At 47.4% G+C, this 17,156-nt stretch overlaps 3 non-coding genes across 3 annotated transcripts; 1 reads left to right on the top strand and 2 right to left on the bottom strand.

The window, feature by feature from the left end:
• Window positions 1-947: 947 nt before the first annotated feature.
• Window positions 948-1,066, top strand: LOC148630901 (5S ribosomal RNA). Its single transcript, XR_015934930.1, has one exon. It is a non-coding gene; the product is annotated as a 5S ribosomal RNA (ribosomal RNA).
• Window positions 1,067-1,702: 636 nt separating this feature from the next.
• Window positions 1,703-1,866, bottom strand: LOC148630900 (U1 spliceosomal RNA). The gene has a single exon (XR_015934946.1). It is a non-coding gene; the product is annotated as a U1 spliceosomal RNA (small nuclear RNA).
• Window positions 1,867-7,983: 6,117 nt separating this feature from the next.
• On the bottom strand, window positions 7,984-8,065 carry trnas-uga (transfer RNA serine (anticodon UGA)). The gene has a single exon. It is a non-coding gene; the product is annotated as a tRNA-Ser (tRNA).
• Window positions 8,066-17,156: the final 9,091 nt, after the last annotated feature.

The raw sequence follows: 17,156 nt of genomic DNA, 5'->3' as shown, positions 1-17,156 counted from the left end.
CCTTCACTTGTATCGTTTCTCCCCGGTGACTAGATCTGGCCCTGCGACTCTCGACTGGGTTCACCCCCGGGACAGCCCAGCAGGTGTGAGCCTGGCCGGCACCCGGATGGGAGATTCCACCCCGGAAAAGCTCCGGTTGCTGCTGCTCCTGCAAGAGGTGTGACTGGGACCAGTAGGGAGCGCTCACCCTGCAGGCTGTGTGGCTCTCTTACGCCCCAGCCTCCTGATGGCGACACTCTGCTGCACAAACAGGCGCCGTCCTTCGGGGGAGGCGTCAAACCGAGGTCCCGACCCTCCTTGGCCATTAGGAAACCCCAGGGCATCTCTCAAAAAGAGACGCCGGGGGTGTCCCTCTGGTGTTAGTGCTCCCCTTTACCCATCAGTCGGGGTCTCCTCCTAATCCCCGTCTCACCTGTAACAATCAATGACGAGGCCCCCCTGTCCGTGAGATTTAGTACTCGCGCAAGAGACCGGGGGCAGAGCGCGAACGCGGTCCCCCGCCCCCCACAAAGTGCGCGCTCCGGGTTCCCTCTCGGGGCCCTGCAACACAGCGGAAGGGCAGCGAGAAGGAGCCTCTTGCTCTGACGCCGCAAGGCCACAAGAGGGCGGAGGCGCCGCGCGCCCGGCCGACGTGTTGGACCGGTGCGCTTTACGTGCTGAAATAAACACGCGAAAGCCCCGAAATGTTTCCAGAGTGCTGTGCACTGGGGGTTTTTTGTCTGGTGAAGACTTGCCTGGTGCTCCTCCGTGCAGATTGTTTGTCCTCCTCCAGTGCGGGACGAGCCAACACAAGGGAGCGCATTCGCCAACATCCAGGCACGCAATGCGATTTGGAAAGCAGCTCCTTTCCAAAGAGTTGCACACGAACGATCCTTCAGTCCCGCTCGGGGGGCACGGAACCCCCGCCACACACAGCTTCAAGTAGCGAGTCAGGCGCCAGGGCTTTCGCTTACGGCCACACCACCCTGAACACGCCCGATCTCGTCTGATCTCGGAAGCTAAGCAGTGTGGGGCCTGGTTAGTACTTGGATGGGAGACTGCCTGGGAATACCAGGTGCTGTAAGCTTTTGCTCTCCCGGCCAGCAGGGGTCGCCGTTGGTGCCGTAGGCTTTGGGAGGAAAACCTGCAGGATGGAAAGGTGATCTATAGCCTCATCTCTAGAGATGTTTTGTTGCTGTGGCATGTGTGTGACCCATATTCAAAAAAAAAAACCCGTTTGTAAAACGAATATCGAAGCTGCCTCTAAATCTGCAAATGAAGATGAGTCGATAAACCACTCGTTTTTCGTATAACTAGACATATATTCATTTGTTACCGATTTCATTCATTGAGCACGGATACAATAGAGGTACAGCCATTCACTGTTTGACATGTCTGCACTGGTACAGAACCGAGCAATCAGAAAACGGGTGAAACTGTCTTTAGACTCAGCATACAGTACCGAGGCCCCCCATGACCAAATAAAGGCTAACCTCGATAATCAGCCTAAAGAACACAGACTACATCAAAACGACTGACTTTGAAAAGGGAATGAATGTCCGGAAGGAGTAGTGGAACTAGCTTGAGATGCTTCTCCGGACCCCTAACTAAAAGCCAGCGAGAACCAGCAGCGGCGTCCACTCCTGTCGAACCGGGATCCTTCCGCAGCCACGCAGCTCGTGGTGTCCTAACCCTCCCGTATCTGATTTTGGACCAAGCACATCAGGGGAGAGCGCGAACGCAGTCCCCCACTACCAGAAAATATGCAGTCGAGATTCCCACATTTGGGGAATTCGCAGGGGTCAGCACAGCCGGAGTGCAATGGCCGAGCCTCGCCCTGGGTGAACCTCCTTCTTGATCAAGGTATCTCCCCTGCCAGGTAAGTATGAGTTAAACAGGCCCCTGCAAGCGGCCCGCACCCACAGCACAAATCGCGCAGCCTAGGCCACCTCCTCGCCCCGAACGCCACCGCCTCCTGCTGGGCCCACTCTTTCACACACTCACACGCCACACTAACACTCAAAAGTGTGGGCAAAACGAGAAAACAAGCGCGCCGTTTCCTACACATCTGCAGTCGCCGTTGCGCATTCGCAGCATGTCCCGGGATGCAATTCGGCCTCATTTGCATAACTCCAGACCGGCAGATCGCCACGCAAGCTCGCGACGTGCGCCTGCCACACACCGAACAAACCTTTTCAGCAATTTCCAAAAAACGGGCCTGCTCGCCTGCCCACAAGGCTCCGTCTCTTACCTGCTCTCCAGAGCCTGCTGCCTTCTGTGCTTTTCTCTCGGCACCGCTGCAGTGCACACAACTCCTGCAGCGGGAGGGGGGGAGAAAGTTCCCGCGCTCCGCCGCAGGGAAGGCTCGCTCCGTGCGCACACGTCCTTTCGATGCCAGTCCAACAAGTGCACCGCATTAGCTGCGTCGGGGCTCCGGCGTGTCGCAACTCACCTCACCTCACCTCACCTCGCACTGCCCCCTCCTTGAATGTCTGGTGCTGGGCATGCCCCGCTCTCCTCCGCCTTATCTTATCGCGTGTGAGCACCGAGAACGGCCACAATGCCGGGGAATGGCACCTGTAAAGTGTTAATTGGGGCACAGGAACAGCCCGTCTCGTCTCGGGGGGGCCGGCTTCAGAGACAATACAGCAAACACAGCGGGGCGGGGGAAGAAGACGACACCACACATGCAGGTACATTCAGCTCCGGCGGGAACGAGACATTTGTCGGTCTTTTCAAGTGCTGAGAGCCGAGCAATCCTTCACTTGTATCGTTTCTCCCCGGTGATTAGATCTGGCCCTGCGACTCTCGACTGGGCTCACCCCCGGGGCAGCCCAGCAGGTGTGAGCCTGGCCGGCACCCGGATGGGAGATTCCCCCCCGGAAAAGCTCCGGTTGCTGCTGCTCCTGCAAGAGGTGTGACTGGGACCAGTAGGGAGCGCTTACCCTGCGGGCTGTGTGGCTCTCTTACGCCCCAGCCTCCTGATGGCGACACTCTGCTGCACAAACAGGCGCCGTCCTTCGGGGGAGGCGTCAAACCGAGGTCCCGACCCTCCTTGGCCATTAGGAAACCCCAGGGCGTCTCTCAAAAAGAGACGCCGGGGGTGTCCCTCTGGTGTTAGTGCTCCCCTTTACCCATCAGTCGGGGTCTCCTCCTAATCCCCGTCTCACCTGTAACAATCAATGACGAGGCCCCCCTGTCCGTGAGATTTAGTACTCGCGCAAGAGACCGGGGGCAGAGCGCGAACGCGGTCCCCCGCCCCCCCACAAATTGCGCGCTCCGGGTTCCCTCTCGGGGCCCTGCAACACAGCGGAAGGGCAGCGAGAAGGAGCCTCTTGCTCTGACGCCGCAAGGCCACAAGAGGGCGAACACCTGTCTTTATTTATCAAAAATAAAAGGAATTTGCTAGGAATGCAAACGTTAGGTTGCGCTTCTTCATGCTGCATCATCGGCATGAGTGGAGCTTTTTAAACGTCTGTACTTACTGTGCCCCATAAGAAATCGTTTGTCCCCGTTCAAAAGAGATTGTGCGATGTCCTGCAGTGTTCGCAAAGCAAACCTTTGACAGTTTGAAAAGAGGAATTTATTCTGCTTCCTGTGCGTGCAGTAGTTACGAAGTTGAACGTCTTTACACGATTTGCTGCAGTTTTCAGTGGGCGGGCTTTGTCAGATGGCTTGGAAAACCGCACTGTGTTTCGGCTCGGGAAACATCATGAGAAGTGTCCTGCATGTTTTCTGTGTATAGCTGTCTTTTAACGCATACAGAATTCATTCAAAATCATTGATTTCTCCAATTAACAAGGGTCCCTTAAAGGATGAGTCAAAGTAACGTCTAATCGGATTAGTTTCCTTAGAGCTGGTTCAGAGTTTGCTCAAGAGTTTACCTTTCACAGATGCGCAAAGAAGAATGTTGGGGGTGCACGCTTCAAGGTGCCTTACAGCTGTAGGGAGTGATTCGAGACGATTCGTGGTGTGTGCTCGTTCCCATATACCGTACGCCCCGGGGTGCAGTGCTAGGATGACGTACAATACCGCTTGGGCACGTAACGGCGTTATATGCAAGTGCGGGACGTGAGGGTTTTCGTTTGTTCATTTTGTTTTGCTCTGCTTTGCTTTGTTTCGTGGTCAAGAGGCGTAAGGTAAGTCGTAATCCAGGGAGAACACTGGTGGCAAACAGTCCGAGGTGAGAGGCGAGGTCCAAAGTCGAAAAGGCAGAAGGGGAGTCCAATATCCAGAATAAACGAGGTAATGGAAAAACCGCCAGGTAGAGCTCTCAAGGAGTAGTCTCAATACCAGCGGGAAGCTGGTAAAAATAGCACTGCGTACCGCACGGTGGAGTGTGTGCAGGTGGGTTAACTCGTGCGGCAGCGTTTGTTAATAATCACCCACTGCTGGTGCTGATTAGATCGCTTAAGAGTTGGTCTTAACTGCCTGGCGGTCATGACAAGCTCCTCTTTAAGCTGTGGTTTAGTTTTGCAATCATGTGTTTCTAGAGCAGTTATTTATGGGGGTGGGTGGGTCTTTCACAGAGGCTCAGGACAAATCCCCCGCATGAAAGTCTACTGTGTGCGTTCAGACAGTCACAGGTCAAGAGCCAGGCAGGAGGACAATGGACAGAAGAGCCAACGAGCTAAAAATAAAAGAACGAATATGAAAAAGCCACCATCTTTTTCTTTTTGACATTTTCCGACATTCATGCAAGCCAAGACAAAGTTGCTCGTAGCTACTTGTGGATTCAAATACTCTATCGAGTGCTTTGATGAGTTTTTGCAATTTGATTTGTCGTCCTGTCAGCCTGTTTCTGTTTTTTTTTTTCAATCTAGTGATGGAAAGTAAGAGGGAAATGATGGAGCAATCAATAACCGCTCCGGAAAAATGGCAGAAAGAAATGGCCCGTCACTAAGGACATTTGTGAAGCAGAGGAGTGACATCACCACAAAGGCGACTTATTCTGCTGATCGTTTTGGTGAATAATGATTGAGGCGCGTTAAGAGAAAGGTAGCTGCGTCAGCATGCTTAGGCTGCAAAGGATAAAGCAAAGGTTTACTCCATGCTGAAAAGAGAAAAAAATTAGCACAACGTTTCGGCTGTGGAGCCTTCTGCGCCATCTTCTTTAGCGATGGTGATGATGTTTACATTGGAAAAACTGAGACACGCATACCAGAGGAGCTCGAACCACCAACCTTTCAGTTAACAGCCAAATGCACTAACCGATTGCTCCACAGAGACTGACAGCCTTTTGTGCTCCCTACATTTGCAGGTTTATGGTCAAAGAAAACAGTCGTTTGCGCTTCTTGTAGCCAGCAATATTTTTTCACTGACAACCAAGAAATTGATTTCATCTTTCACAAAATGTATGGATTTCTTCAAAAACAAGTTATTCCAGAAAGGAAATGAATTCTTGCATTAAACTGAACCAAGCTGTACATGTTTGTCTGAAATGATACATTTGGCACAACAAGACACGGAGAGAGGCACAGCTGGTATTCAGACCCAGGATCGCCTGCTTACTAGGCAGGCACTTTAAGCCACTAGGGAGCACCGCACTTTTACAGACACTTGGACACATCTGCGTTCGGTGTGCACTTAACCTGCTCTCTGAGCCCGTTGCCTCTTTCCCATTTAATAGCAGAACTGACGCCAAGAGAAATGATGAGAAATGGCATTTATCTGGCACTTCTCATGTCCAAGGAGCTCAATGCCCTTGACACCTCCCCAAGGCGACAGAGCTGTGCATTCTTTGGCGACAACATTTTTTCTTTTGTTTTATTTCTATACTTATTGATAGAAAAAAAACGATATGTCATGTACTGTAAGGGAAATGTCTCTTTTCATGGGGAAAGCTAGCACCAGCAAATGTTGTGTTCAGAAGAAGTGATTTAACATGACACGTGACCTAACATACCGGAGCAAAAGCTCACCCAGCAAGCCCTGCTTTACTTCTACAGGAGAGAAGTAGAGTCTGCAAGATGTTCAGCTGGGTAGCTATGTCAGCATGCCTCGGCTGCAAAGGAACAAGTAATAGGTTTATTGCATGCTGAAAAGAGAAGAAAGGAACCACAACGTTTCGGCCATGAGGTCTTCTCACACCTGAAGAAGCCTCACACCTGTAAAAGGTTCCATGGTTTCTTTCTTCTCTTTTCAACATGGAATACACCTATTGTCTGCAAGATGTGACAATTTCACGGTGTTTTGGAAGAAAACCTTTTTTCTTTGAATTCAAAATCAATCGGAATTTCAGCACGACACATCAACACTTTTTCTGTTTTAAGGAGATGATATTTTAAACCTGATAAAAATAGTAGGAAACACAAGTTTCTTGCTGTGAAAATTTAGATGGGGAAGTGTACTACTGGTAGCAGTGTAGAGCTCTCTGTGGTGGAGTGCAAGCGCATGTTCTATGGGCCAGTGGCGTAATGGATAATGCGTCTGATTTCGGATCAGAAGATTGTAGGGTCGAGTCCTGCCTGGCTCGTGAGGCTTTTAAACCTCTCAGGTTCCTCGGTAACAGGTTGCCGTCGTGTATATGAACTTTAGAAAAGCATTTGCCACAACCCGTAAATTAGCACGCAAGTGTGGGCTAGTTAACACAGAACTGTATGGAGATCATCTCCAGCTCCGAGCTCAATTGAAATCAGCTGAATTTGTGCTCAGTAGGGTTGGGAGGACTCAGCATTGCTATTGTTCTAATTGGCATGAACTGCAGGGGATCTGAATCAGAACATGTCAGTTAGTTCGATCATTGCGTCAATATGTAGGCCACGTTAATATAGAATTATTACTTTGTCTGTCTTGTCTTTGTATATAGCTGAATGTCCCTGACAATTTCATGTTAGTTTTTAAGAACGACATTGGTGCTAATATATACATATATAGCATATAAGGAACACGTAAAAGTTGAGTCCATGCTGAAAAGATAAGAAAACCGCCACAACGTTTCATCTTGGAATAAATCTTTACTTGTTGTTTTGCAGCCTACCCATTCTGACCTAACTCCTCCCTTGAAATTCCCTAACAGATAAGGGTACGTAACGGCTCATGCGATGCTCAGTTGCAATTTGTCCCAAAACAAACAAGAACAGCAGCTGAGGGTTTCAGTTTGAACATGCACTGTATTAAAGCAGCTTTTATTTCCATTGATAAATGCTAGATATTCCTACAGAGATTCTCCAGGTGAGTAAGCGATTCCTGTTTCTGTTTCTATTTCTGTTTCATATATATATACAGTATATATATATATGTTACATGTGTCTCTGCAATAGTATAAATGTGTTATACACTATCAGGGGCTGCTTTTTTGTGCACCTCATCTACAACAAGGGTTTTTTTTTCATTTATGTTTGTGGACCTTCACCATTTGAGGAAGTGAGTTAGATAAGAAAGTTACAGGTATGGTGAGCAATGACTGACAAAGGCACGTACTGCGTATTCCTTACAGAAGTGTAAGCAATTTGTTCTAAAAAACACCGACTAAAGTCCAACATCGTTAGCAATCTTATTACTTAAACAGAATTAACATCAATAAACTGTAAGGTGCTGGTACATGCGAGTAGATTTGATCTTCTATTAAACAAAAATGCAATTACAGCTCTAAAAAGGTCAACCTAGACTTCTGTAACAGATCTGTTCAGGTCATCGCTGTTCCTCTGACCTTGTGAGTCTTTGGAATTTTAAAAGGGTATTTTGCTTGCCTTTCATGTGGTCTGTGTACAAGTCACTGTGGCGTATGCGGTCCTACACAGCCTTGCTATAGACGTGACGAGCCTCCGCTATGTTGCAATGGAGAACAGGTTCAGTACGGAGCTGCCGAGAAAATTCAGCTGGAAAGCTCGTTACAGAAAAGCATCGTTATCTGTGTCCAGCTGCAAAGCGTCCTTCGTGGATGCTGAAGAATCGATTTCACAGGCTGCGGGTCCAGGCGATTTAGAGTGTTAAAGGTCCCAGCGAAAACGAAACGGCACTGGTCCTTTTACACGCACACACGCAACCAAATGCAAAGGACACCGTAGTCGGTAGGATTTAAACCTGCGCGGGGAGACCCCAACGGATTTCAAGTCCGTCACCTTAACCACTCGGCCACGACTACAGCGAGCGCCGCGGCCGCTGCCTTCTTGCTACAATCGAACAGGGAGTGCGAGGCGGCGGCGGTGGCGGAGGCAACTTTTTTCAAGTTCGCTCTCCGTTTAAGAAACCTTTTACGCCATACGTGCAAGCACACACACACACACCTCAGAGGACTTAAGGGTGGCTTCAAGTTGGAATGATAAAGTCTCCCCGTTCGGACATGAAAACAGAACGTTCTTAGACAGAAAGCAATCAACAACGGAGACATGTGGACGACGATTTCAGTCACTGCACTTTGAATAGCATTTTTAGTCCAGTTACAGGAGATGCACCAATGGCCCTTGACCTACGCTCTTACCAATGCCTTGAACATTCAAACAAAACAGCCCTCAAGTCCTGCGGTTTAATATAACGCTGTTACGTGTCGAGGCAGTATTTGACTCTGTCCTACCGTTGAGACACGGGGCGTATATGGAAACGAACACATGCTACGTATTGTCTCTAATCGGTCCCTACAGTTGGAAGGCTCCTTGAAGCGTGCACCCCCATCATTCATCTTTGCGCATCTGTGAAAGGTAGACTCTTGAGCAATGTTTGAGCCAGCTCTAAGGCAACTAGTGCTATTGGACAGACACCTCTGGAAGATCCTAAGAGTCTCTTAACACCACTTCCAGCAGCAAGCTTAATTGTTCGCTGGAGGTCTCCCACCCAGGTACTGACCAGGCAAAGAATCACCAGTACATTGAATGTGGAAGTTAATCCTGAAATCCAATTACATATCTCAAGGTAAGACAAATCCATAAGAACATGTCTTAGTATTACTTCATTTACATTAGTATGGCACTGAGATGGTGCTCTTCTTTAAGCTGTGGTTTACAGATGCAGCCATTCAAAACAAGCGGGCGATACCGCAATATTTTGCGGTGCGCTTTACTCAGTCTACCACGACTTACCGTAAATTCTCCTATAGTACCGCAATTAAAATAATAGTATCCGGAATTTCCACAAGGTGGAGCTAATAAAGCTCATCCTCTCATGTTTGAGCTGTCGCCATCAAAGTCTTTACCGAAGATATTACTAATAGTATTAATAATGAATGACCTTGGACAAGCTGTAAACTCAAAGTATTGCCCTGGTCCACATTCTTTTTTTCATCGACCATCTTTGTAAAAGTAACACCACAGCATTTCGCAATCACGCATTTGTTTCCAATCATGCAAAGCACAGTAATTTTTGAAAATCTCCTATTCACCATGCCTTTCACCTGCTCATAAAAGAGATCAGTTTAGGAACATAAACACAGTACTGTATGCAAACTGTACTGTATACAGATGCAGCCATTCAAAATGGGTGGGGTATTTCGCGGCATACCCCGGTCGGTGTGTCGTGGTATCACGCGGTATCACGCGGTTAATCGCGTCATTTGACGTCATGCTGGAAACTATCCGGCGTCACCTTGTAAAACCGCCAGGGGGAGCTTAACCTCTCATGTACAGCATTTGAGCTTTTAATTTTGAACTGTGTATTACAGCATGTTAATCATTAGTCATTAAAATGTTGGTATATTTTATGAAAGCAAGATTGCTCAGTTGGACAGAAGTACACAACCTACCTTTATCAGAAATATTTATGCATCAAAGCCTTTACCGAAGATATTACTAATAGTATTAATAATGAATGACTTTGGACAAGCTGTATACTCAAAGTATAATTTCTTTAGCACATTTGTACAAGCACTTGGAATCTGTCCAAGCCATACTTTGTCAGGCATTTTGTTTTAGTTCAACGGGCATAAAAACTCCCTTGCTTTTAACAGGGCGTTTCATAATTTTTAACTACGAAAATGATTTAAAATGCGACACTTATCATTCAACTAGAGCTCAAAATATCACAAGGATCCTCAAGAGCACAGCAAAGACTATTTTAAAAGATACTTGTATGAGATACATGAGAATCCAGGCTTTTTTATCAACGCTTTCTTTTCCGTATACCAGATTTTATGGAACCACTTCAGAAGGGTGTCAGCCAGTCAGATTCCAGGAATCGGTACTTTAAAGGAAAAATACACACCGGTATTCCATTTCTCCCTAACTATTTTAAGCATCGAAGTATTTAACTAGCATGTGAAATAGCGTGTGAAAAAGTGGTAGTTTTAAGCTTTTCTGCTAATATAATATGGAATCGCGTATCTAAAGAATTTAATAACGATATGATTATATTCGTGTACTGCGACAGGGCTGTGTAGGGCTGTTTCGCCTCCATCTTCATGCGACTTCCCTTGTAGCCTACTGGTCTACGTGCGCGATTGCCAACTCACAGGTTGTGTGTTCAAATCCAGCTGGTGCTGGACTCTTCTTTTAACAAACATTTCTTCGAAAAAATAGAATAGCAATATTATGGACAATCAATTGACTTTTATATTTCAAAATATCACAACATGATCGATTCTAAGTCATTTTTGATAACAATGAATAGTCACCTTCTTCCCTTCTGACAACGGTCACTGCTTCTGCTTCCTGCTTCTATTGTGTGTGTGTGTGTAATAGAGTAAATTTTTATAGAGAAATGGAGGCTGGACAGTATGCGTTACAATATAAACATTTATATTGATTTAAATCGTGTTTTGATTTAAATCGTAAACGCGTGTTTAATTATATGTGTTTTTTTAATCATAATCAGGCTAATGCAACATAAATTGATACAGTATCTTTGTCTTCTAAGTATTGTTGTAACAGAAGAAATAAGGTTCTTGATCCCGAGATGAAGTAAAACAGATGAGTTTATTGCATGCAAGGAACAATAAAGCCGAAGTCTTGTTTCCCGCAAGAAACAACAAAACCGAAGTATTGTTCCCCGTACTGTTACAAACTTTTGGGTTATATAGTGTTTTCTTCTCCGTTTCTGACGTCACTCGGTCTGATGGTAAAGAGGGGGGTTCATGGTATTTGGCCAGTTTACGATGTTCTGGACAAATGGTCAGTTTAACATTACACCCAGGGGGGTTCCTAGCTTGCATCTGCAATCCTTATCAGTTAACCCCCCTTTCCTGCCATAAACCCCAGCTTGTGACTTGAAAATCTAAACCCCCTACAGAAAGGATTAAATTCAAACCCCCGTCTTCACATCTTTCTTCATTCCCCCCTTATAAAATATGGCATACGTCAGTGTAGCCTATTTTTATACATACAATGTCAGGGCAGATCTTTCCTTTCTTGGCGAACAGGTATGTATTGCCATGACATTGTACGTTCCACAGTTATAGCAAGATGTGATACATGTTTTTGTGCACGTGATGATTACAATTATACATATAAACAATACTATTCCTACAAATAAACACTGTAAAAAGGTTCCACCCCAGGCCCCAAACACAGACTTTACCCAAGACCCAATTCCCCAATTTTCAGTATAATAGTCCTGATATTTCTGTCCCTCATTGTAAATGTGTTGGGCCAGATCTGAGATGTGCTCAGAATTATCAGGGATATATGTGCAGCATTCAGTGCCAATTACTGCACAAGTTCCTCCTTGGGCCGCCAGTACATAATCTAAAGCTAGTCGGTTCTGCATGGCCACTGTTCTGAGGGCTACCATCTCATCATTAACAGCCTTCAGACTAGATGAGGTAGAATTTGCTAATTCTTCTAAAGTCGAGGCCATTTGAATTAACTCTCGACTCAGAAAGTTCATGCCGGCTTGTGGAAATATTATACCTAAATAATATTCCCAATCAGCCAATTTTCTTTGTGGTCTGTGGTTAGGTCCGAAGGGGCTGTGGGTTTGAACACGGATATGAGGAACCACATATCCTAAATAACATGAGCCAGACCACTGGGCTGGCAACCATGGGTAGGCTCGTTTTCCACAACTGAAATATGTTCCGTTTGGCGCTCCCCATGCCTCTGAAAATAAGAAGCTTATACCAAATTGTGGGGTGTGCCGATCCCATCCTGGAATTTGGAAGGTAGAGGTGGATATATTTGCAGCGATGGTAAGGTTGCAACGACTCCATCCAACCAAGTGCAGACCATTAGTGTGCTGAAAACATATGTTTCCCTCACGTTCCTTATTTAGAGTCAGGTATGGTGGTGTATGGCTTCTGTTATATTTAGGAGCGTAAGAGCCTGTGAAACTCGTGGGCTCTAAGCCTCGCTCCTGTAGATATTGTAATGTTGTGTAGGTTAAAGTCGTGTTATGGCAACCCCCATAGTTTGTCATATTAAAATCTCCTAAATTATCCCTCCAAATGATCATGCCTATGACTTCCTCGAGACGCCAAGGAATGGCCCCCATAGGAAGTCCTTCCTGTACATATTTGGGTAATGCGGCACACACCCAGCAGGCACTTTGGTTGGTTTTCTTAGCTGTCAGATAGGAGAGGCCTAAAAAGGAATTAATTCCATGTTCTCCTTTGTGGGAGAGATGATCATTAATCCCTGCGGAACATAGTCCTACAGCAACAATTATCGTTATTGACAGAAATGATTTCATTCTGAGTCTGTAAATGGGGATGAGGCTCGTCGGCAGTGTGACGCGTGGATCCAGCGATCTTTTCCTTCCACTCGAACCGCAGACTCAGTTGTCAACAGGATCTGGTAGGGTCCGTCCCACCTGGGCTGGAGAACCTGTGAAGGAAATTTCCTGATCCACACCCACTCTCCTGGGATGAGGTCGTGCCCTCCTTCAGGTGGTGGTCCCCACGCCTCCAGGACCTGCTCGCGGGCTCCTTGGGTGGCCTCTGTCAGCAACTTGCAATACTGTAACAGAGAATCAGTTAGTATACTCAAGCCTACTCTGTCATGTCCTGGAGAGTCACTCAGTCTCATGGGACGCCCCGTGATCACCTCAAACGGGCTCAGCCCCACTATTCGATTTGTCCCAGCCCGGATGCTGCACAGTACGGCGGGCAATGCATCCACCCAGGGGATCCCTCCCAGGTGGTACTTTGTCAATTTAGCTTTCAAAGTCCGGTTCACCCGTTCCACCATGCCGGAGGACTGCGGGTGATGAGGGCAATGCAGGTCCCATTTGATCCCTAGTAGGTCTGCCACCACCTGACACACTTTTCCAGTAAAATGTGTGCCCTGGTCTGAGTCTATGCGACACGGGAGTCCCCATCGGGGAATTACTTCTGTCACGAGATATTTGGCAGTTGTCTGCGCAGTCTCTCGTTTGACAGGGACAGCCTCCACCCATCTAGAAAACTGGTCCACCATCACTAGGAGACCTGTTTTCCCTTTACAGGGTGGCAGTGAACAATAGTCTATTTGCCAGTGTCTAAAGGGCCCCTCGGGTGCAGGACGTCGAAGATTAGGAGCCCGAACCGGCGGTGCTCCAGAGGCTTTTTGGCACTCGCCACAGCGTTGTACCACATCAGCTGCGAAAGGTGTGAAGCCTGTGCCCACCCAGCTCTGAGCAAAGCGTCGAGTCATTCGGCTAACACCTGGGTGCCCTCTGGAGTGTATTTGCTGTGCCAGGTAGGGCATTAGTTGCTTGGGACAGGCGGGTCTGCCTGTACGCTGGCACCTCCAGGTCCCATCCTTCTGCAGCCCCACATTGCGTTCCATCCAGGTCCATTTCTCAATCCTTAGGGCCTGGGCCTGGAGCTCGCTGAGCTGTTCCGTCCGGAGTGCCTGTATGTTCACTGTGCAAACTGAAATAATCTGAAGAGGTTTTTCTATAGCCCACTCCTCCCATTGCCCCAGGGCAGCTTGACGTGCTGTCCAGTCTGCCAGCTTATTGCCCCTGGCCTCGGGAGTGTCCTCTCTGCTGTGGCCCTTACATTTGACTACAGCTACCTGCTTTGGGAGTTGGAGAGCCGCAAGCAGCTCAGACACCAGATCTGCATTCTTTACCGGAGTGCCAGCAGAGGTTAAAAAATCCCTATTACTCCATAACCTTCCAAAGTCATGGTATACTCCAAATGCGTATCATGAGTCTGTGTATATTATGGTGGTCTTGCCTTTTGCTAATTTACAGGCTTCCACCAAAGCTTTCAGTTCAGCTCACTGTGCTGACGTGGGTACCTCAAATCTTCCCCCACATTGGATATCATGTTCTGTAGTCACAGCCCAACCCGCTTTCCTCTCCCCACTAGAATTTATGAATGAAGTTCCATCAGTGAAGAGGATGAGGTCTTCATTCCTTAGTGGTTGCTCGGCTATTTTGATGCCCTCATCTTCTCCCATTGCCCAAACATCACAGCTGTGTTCTAACATGTAGGCTTCTGATGGGTCAGGTAACAATGTGGCTGGATTTAGAGCTCCTTCACGTTCAATGGTAATATTTGGAGCCTCTAACAAGACCTGCCACTTGCTCCATCGTATCGCATTAACCTGACTGACCCGATTCAGGGACATGAGGGTGTGTACCGCATGTGGGCATCGAACAATCAGTTGTTGATCTAGTACTATGTTATTGACTGCCTGTACTGCTAGACAGACGGCCTGAACGGCTCGTAGACATGGACCCCAGCCCCTGGCTACCTCGTCCAAGGATCCAGAGTAATACCCTACCGGGCGGTACCTACCCCCATGTTCCTGTGTTAGTACAGCTGTCCAAAATCCATTCTTTTCACTTACGTAGAGGTAGAATGGTTGATCTGTCTGAGGAAACCCCAATGCAGGAGCCTGTAACAGAGCTTGTTTTAAATCATTAAAAGCATGTTCAGCTTCAGGACTCCAAGCAATAGGATCAAGGGACCTCCCTCCCCCCTTTAATAGGTCTGTAAGTGGTTTGGCCCTTTCAGAAAAAGCATCAACCCAATTTCTATTGAAATTGCACAGACCCAGAAATGATCGGAGCTCTCTCACCGTATTGGGACTAGGGTGTGTTCGGATTGCCTAGGCCCGATCTTCTGTCAATTCCCTTTTTCCCTGACTAATCTTTTGTCCCAAGTAAATTACGGTGTCTAGGCATAACTGTGCTTTGCTATAACTAGCCTTGTGTCCTTTTTTAACCAGTTGGTTGAGAATAATTTGGAGGTCCTTCTTGTGGGTTTCCTCGTCAGGAGACGCGATTAAAATATCATCCACATATTGGATAACGACGGAGGACACTTGAGGCAGCTCCCGGAGATGCCTCCGAAGTGCCATGTGATACACGGTGGGGCTGTTATGAAACCCCTGTGGTAACCTGGTCCAAGTATATTGTTCTCCATCTACAACAAAAGCGAACCAATCTTGTAACTCTGGGTGTAGAGGAAAAGACCAGAACCCATTAGCCATGTCAATTACTGAAAACACCTGGTGCTCAGGGGTCAGTAGTTGAAAAATAGCAGAGGGGTCTGCTACCAAGGGGGTGAGACGGTTGATGTGTTGATTAGCTTTTGAGTAATCAACTGTGAATCGCCATGCTCCGCTGGCTTTCTTTACGGGCCATATTGGACTGTTGCTTGTACTATGTGTTTTTCGTACAATGCCTTGAGTCAATAGTTTTTGTATTACTGGTCGAACCCCTTCCTCCGCCTCTTTGTTGATTTTATATGGCTTTGTGTATGGCGGGGATTTCCCAGTAAATGTGGCGGGTTCCATATCCAGAAGCCCGCATTCGTCCTTATCCATAGTCCAAATTGAATGCCCTTTTAGTTCGTCTTTTTGGAGGGACCAGATGTTTACCTCCACCCTCTCCTCATGTATGGTTAATGTAACCCCTTGTAGGTATTTCAGAGCATCCCATCCCAACAGATCTGGGGTAGATCCTACCCACATGACAGCATTAAATGTTACCTCCCCATCTCCTAGTCTAATCTTGAGTTTTTGAGTTTCTCTGAGTGTTATTCGATTACCCCCTACACCAGTGGCCTCCAGCTCCCTCCCTGTGAACATGACACCACACCGTTTGGCTGACTGTTCAGATAAACACGATAATTGAGCCCCAGTGTCCCATAAAAGTGACATTTGAATCCCATTAATCGTGCATTGTAATTTGAGCTCTTTTTCACTCAGTTCCTGAGATAGGCGTAGGGAGGCCACTAGGGGGAGTCCTAGTTTAAAAGCTCCCTGATAGCGCGTTTGTCTGCTTCGCTCAAATCCTGTAATTGTGACAACAGGTTTTTTTGCCCCTCTCGATTCGAGGGATTGAAAGGGGGATCTCGGTATCTTCCAATCCTGCCCTCACTGGCTAATCGCTTTTTGCAATTCTTTTGCCAATGTCCGAAATTTTTACAATAATGGCACCGAGTTGTAATTTCGCCTTTTGGATTTAGTCGGGTGTCAGGGCCAGCTCCACCCTTCAGTATGGGGGGTGTCCACCCTGTTTGTATTGCCCGCACCTTAGCATACATATTTCTCTCGATTTGCCGTGCCATTTTAACTATTTCCTCAAATTGTTTAGTCGTATCTTGCCCTATTTCGGGCTCTTTTAACTGAAGGGCTTTGGCTATATCAGGCTTAAGACCGCCCAAATAAATTTGTTTAATCACAGCAGAGGCGTCGCTATTCACATCATCTTCGTCACTTAGTCCTGAGCATTCCAGCCAGAGTGTGACGAAGAGGTCAGTGAAGTCAGCCACATCCTCGCTTTCTTTTTGCTGACACGCAGATATCTTTTTCCAATCTGTCTTTGGTGGATAATTTTGTTTAAGCCATCGCCAAACCCATTCCCATCGCCCTCCCCTGCCGTTATCCTCACACAATTGTTTAAGTTCTCCGACACGCTTTTCCCCTGTCCTTCTGAGGATCATAGCGGCAGTCAGGGGGGAGATACCATAAGTATCTTTTAATTCCTGAAGCGCACTCCAGGTTCGCTGCATCCCTAATTTTGGGTGCGGTACTTCTCTAGCCCACCGGTCAATATCCTCCGGTTTTGGATTTGATCGTATTGGGGATTCAGGGAAGGTAGGTGCGAGAACGGACCCCCTCGGCGGGGTGCGAGACGGAGCTAGAGTGGCGCTGTCATCAACGGCGCCAGCCCCTGCTACATCAAGTCCTTTCCCACTTCGAGTGAGAGTACAGACCTACGGGCGCCCTCCCTCTAACAGGGGAGACTCTGATCCGTCTTTATCACACTCATACCAAGTGTTATCCCAATCCGACCCCCCATCTCCATATGGCCACTGTGGGAATTGATCCCAATTATTTTCGTTTCCTGCCTGTTTGTTCCCCTGTGGGAGA

Source organism: Lepisosteus platostomus, unplaced genomic scaffold, assembly GCF_059453375.1.
Source record: "Lepisosteus platostomus isolate fLepPlt1 unplaced genomic scaffold, fLepPlt1.hap1 Scaffold_85_H1, whole genome shotgun sequence".
Classification (NCBI taxonomy): Eukaryota; Metazoa; Chordata; class Actinopteri; order Semionotiformes; family Lepisosteidae; genus Lepisosteus; species Lepisosteus platostomus.
This window is presented reverse-complemented; position numbering and strand designations above follow the sequence as displayed.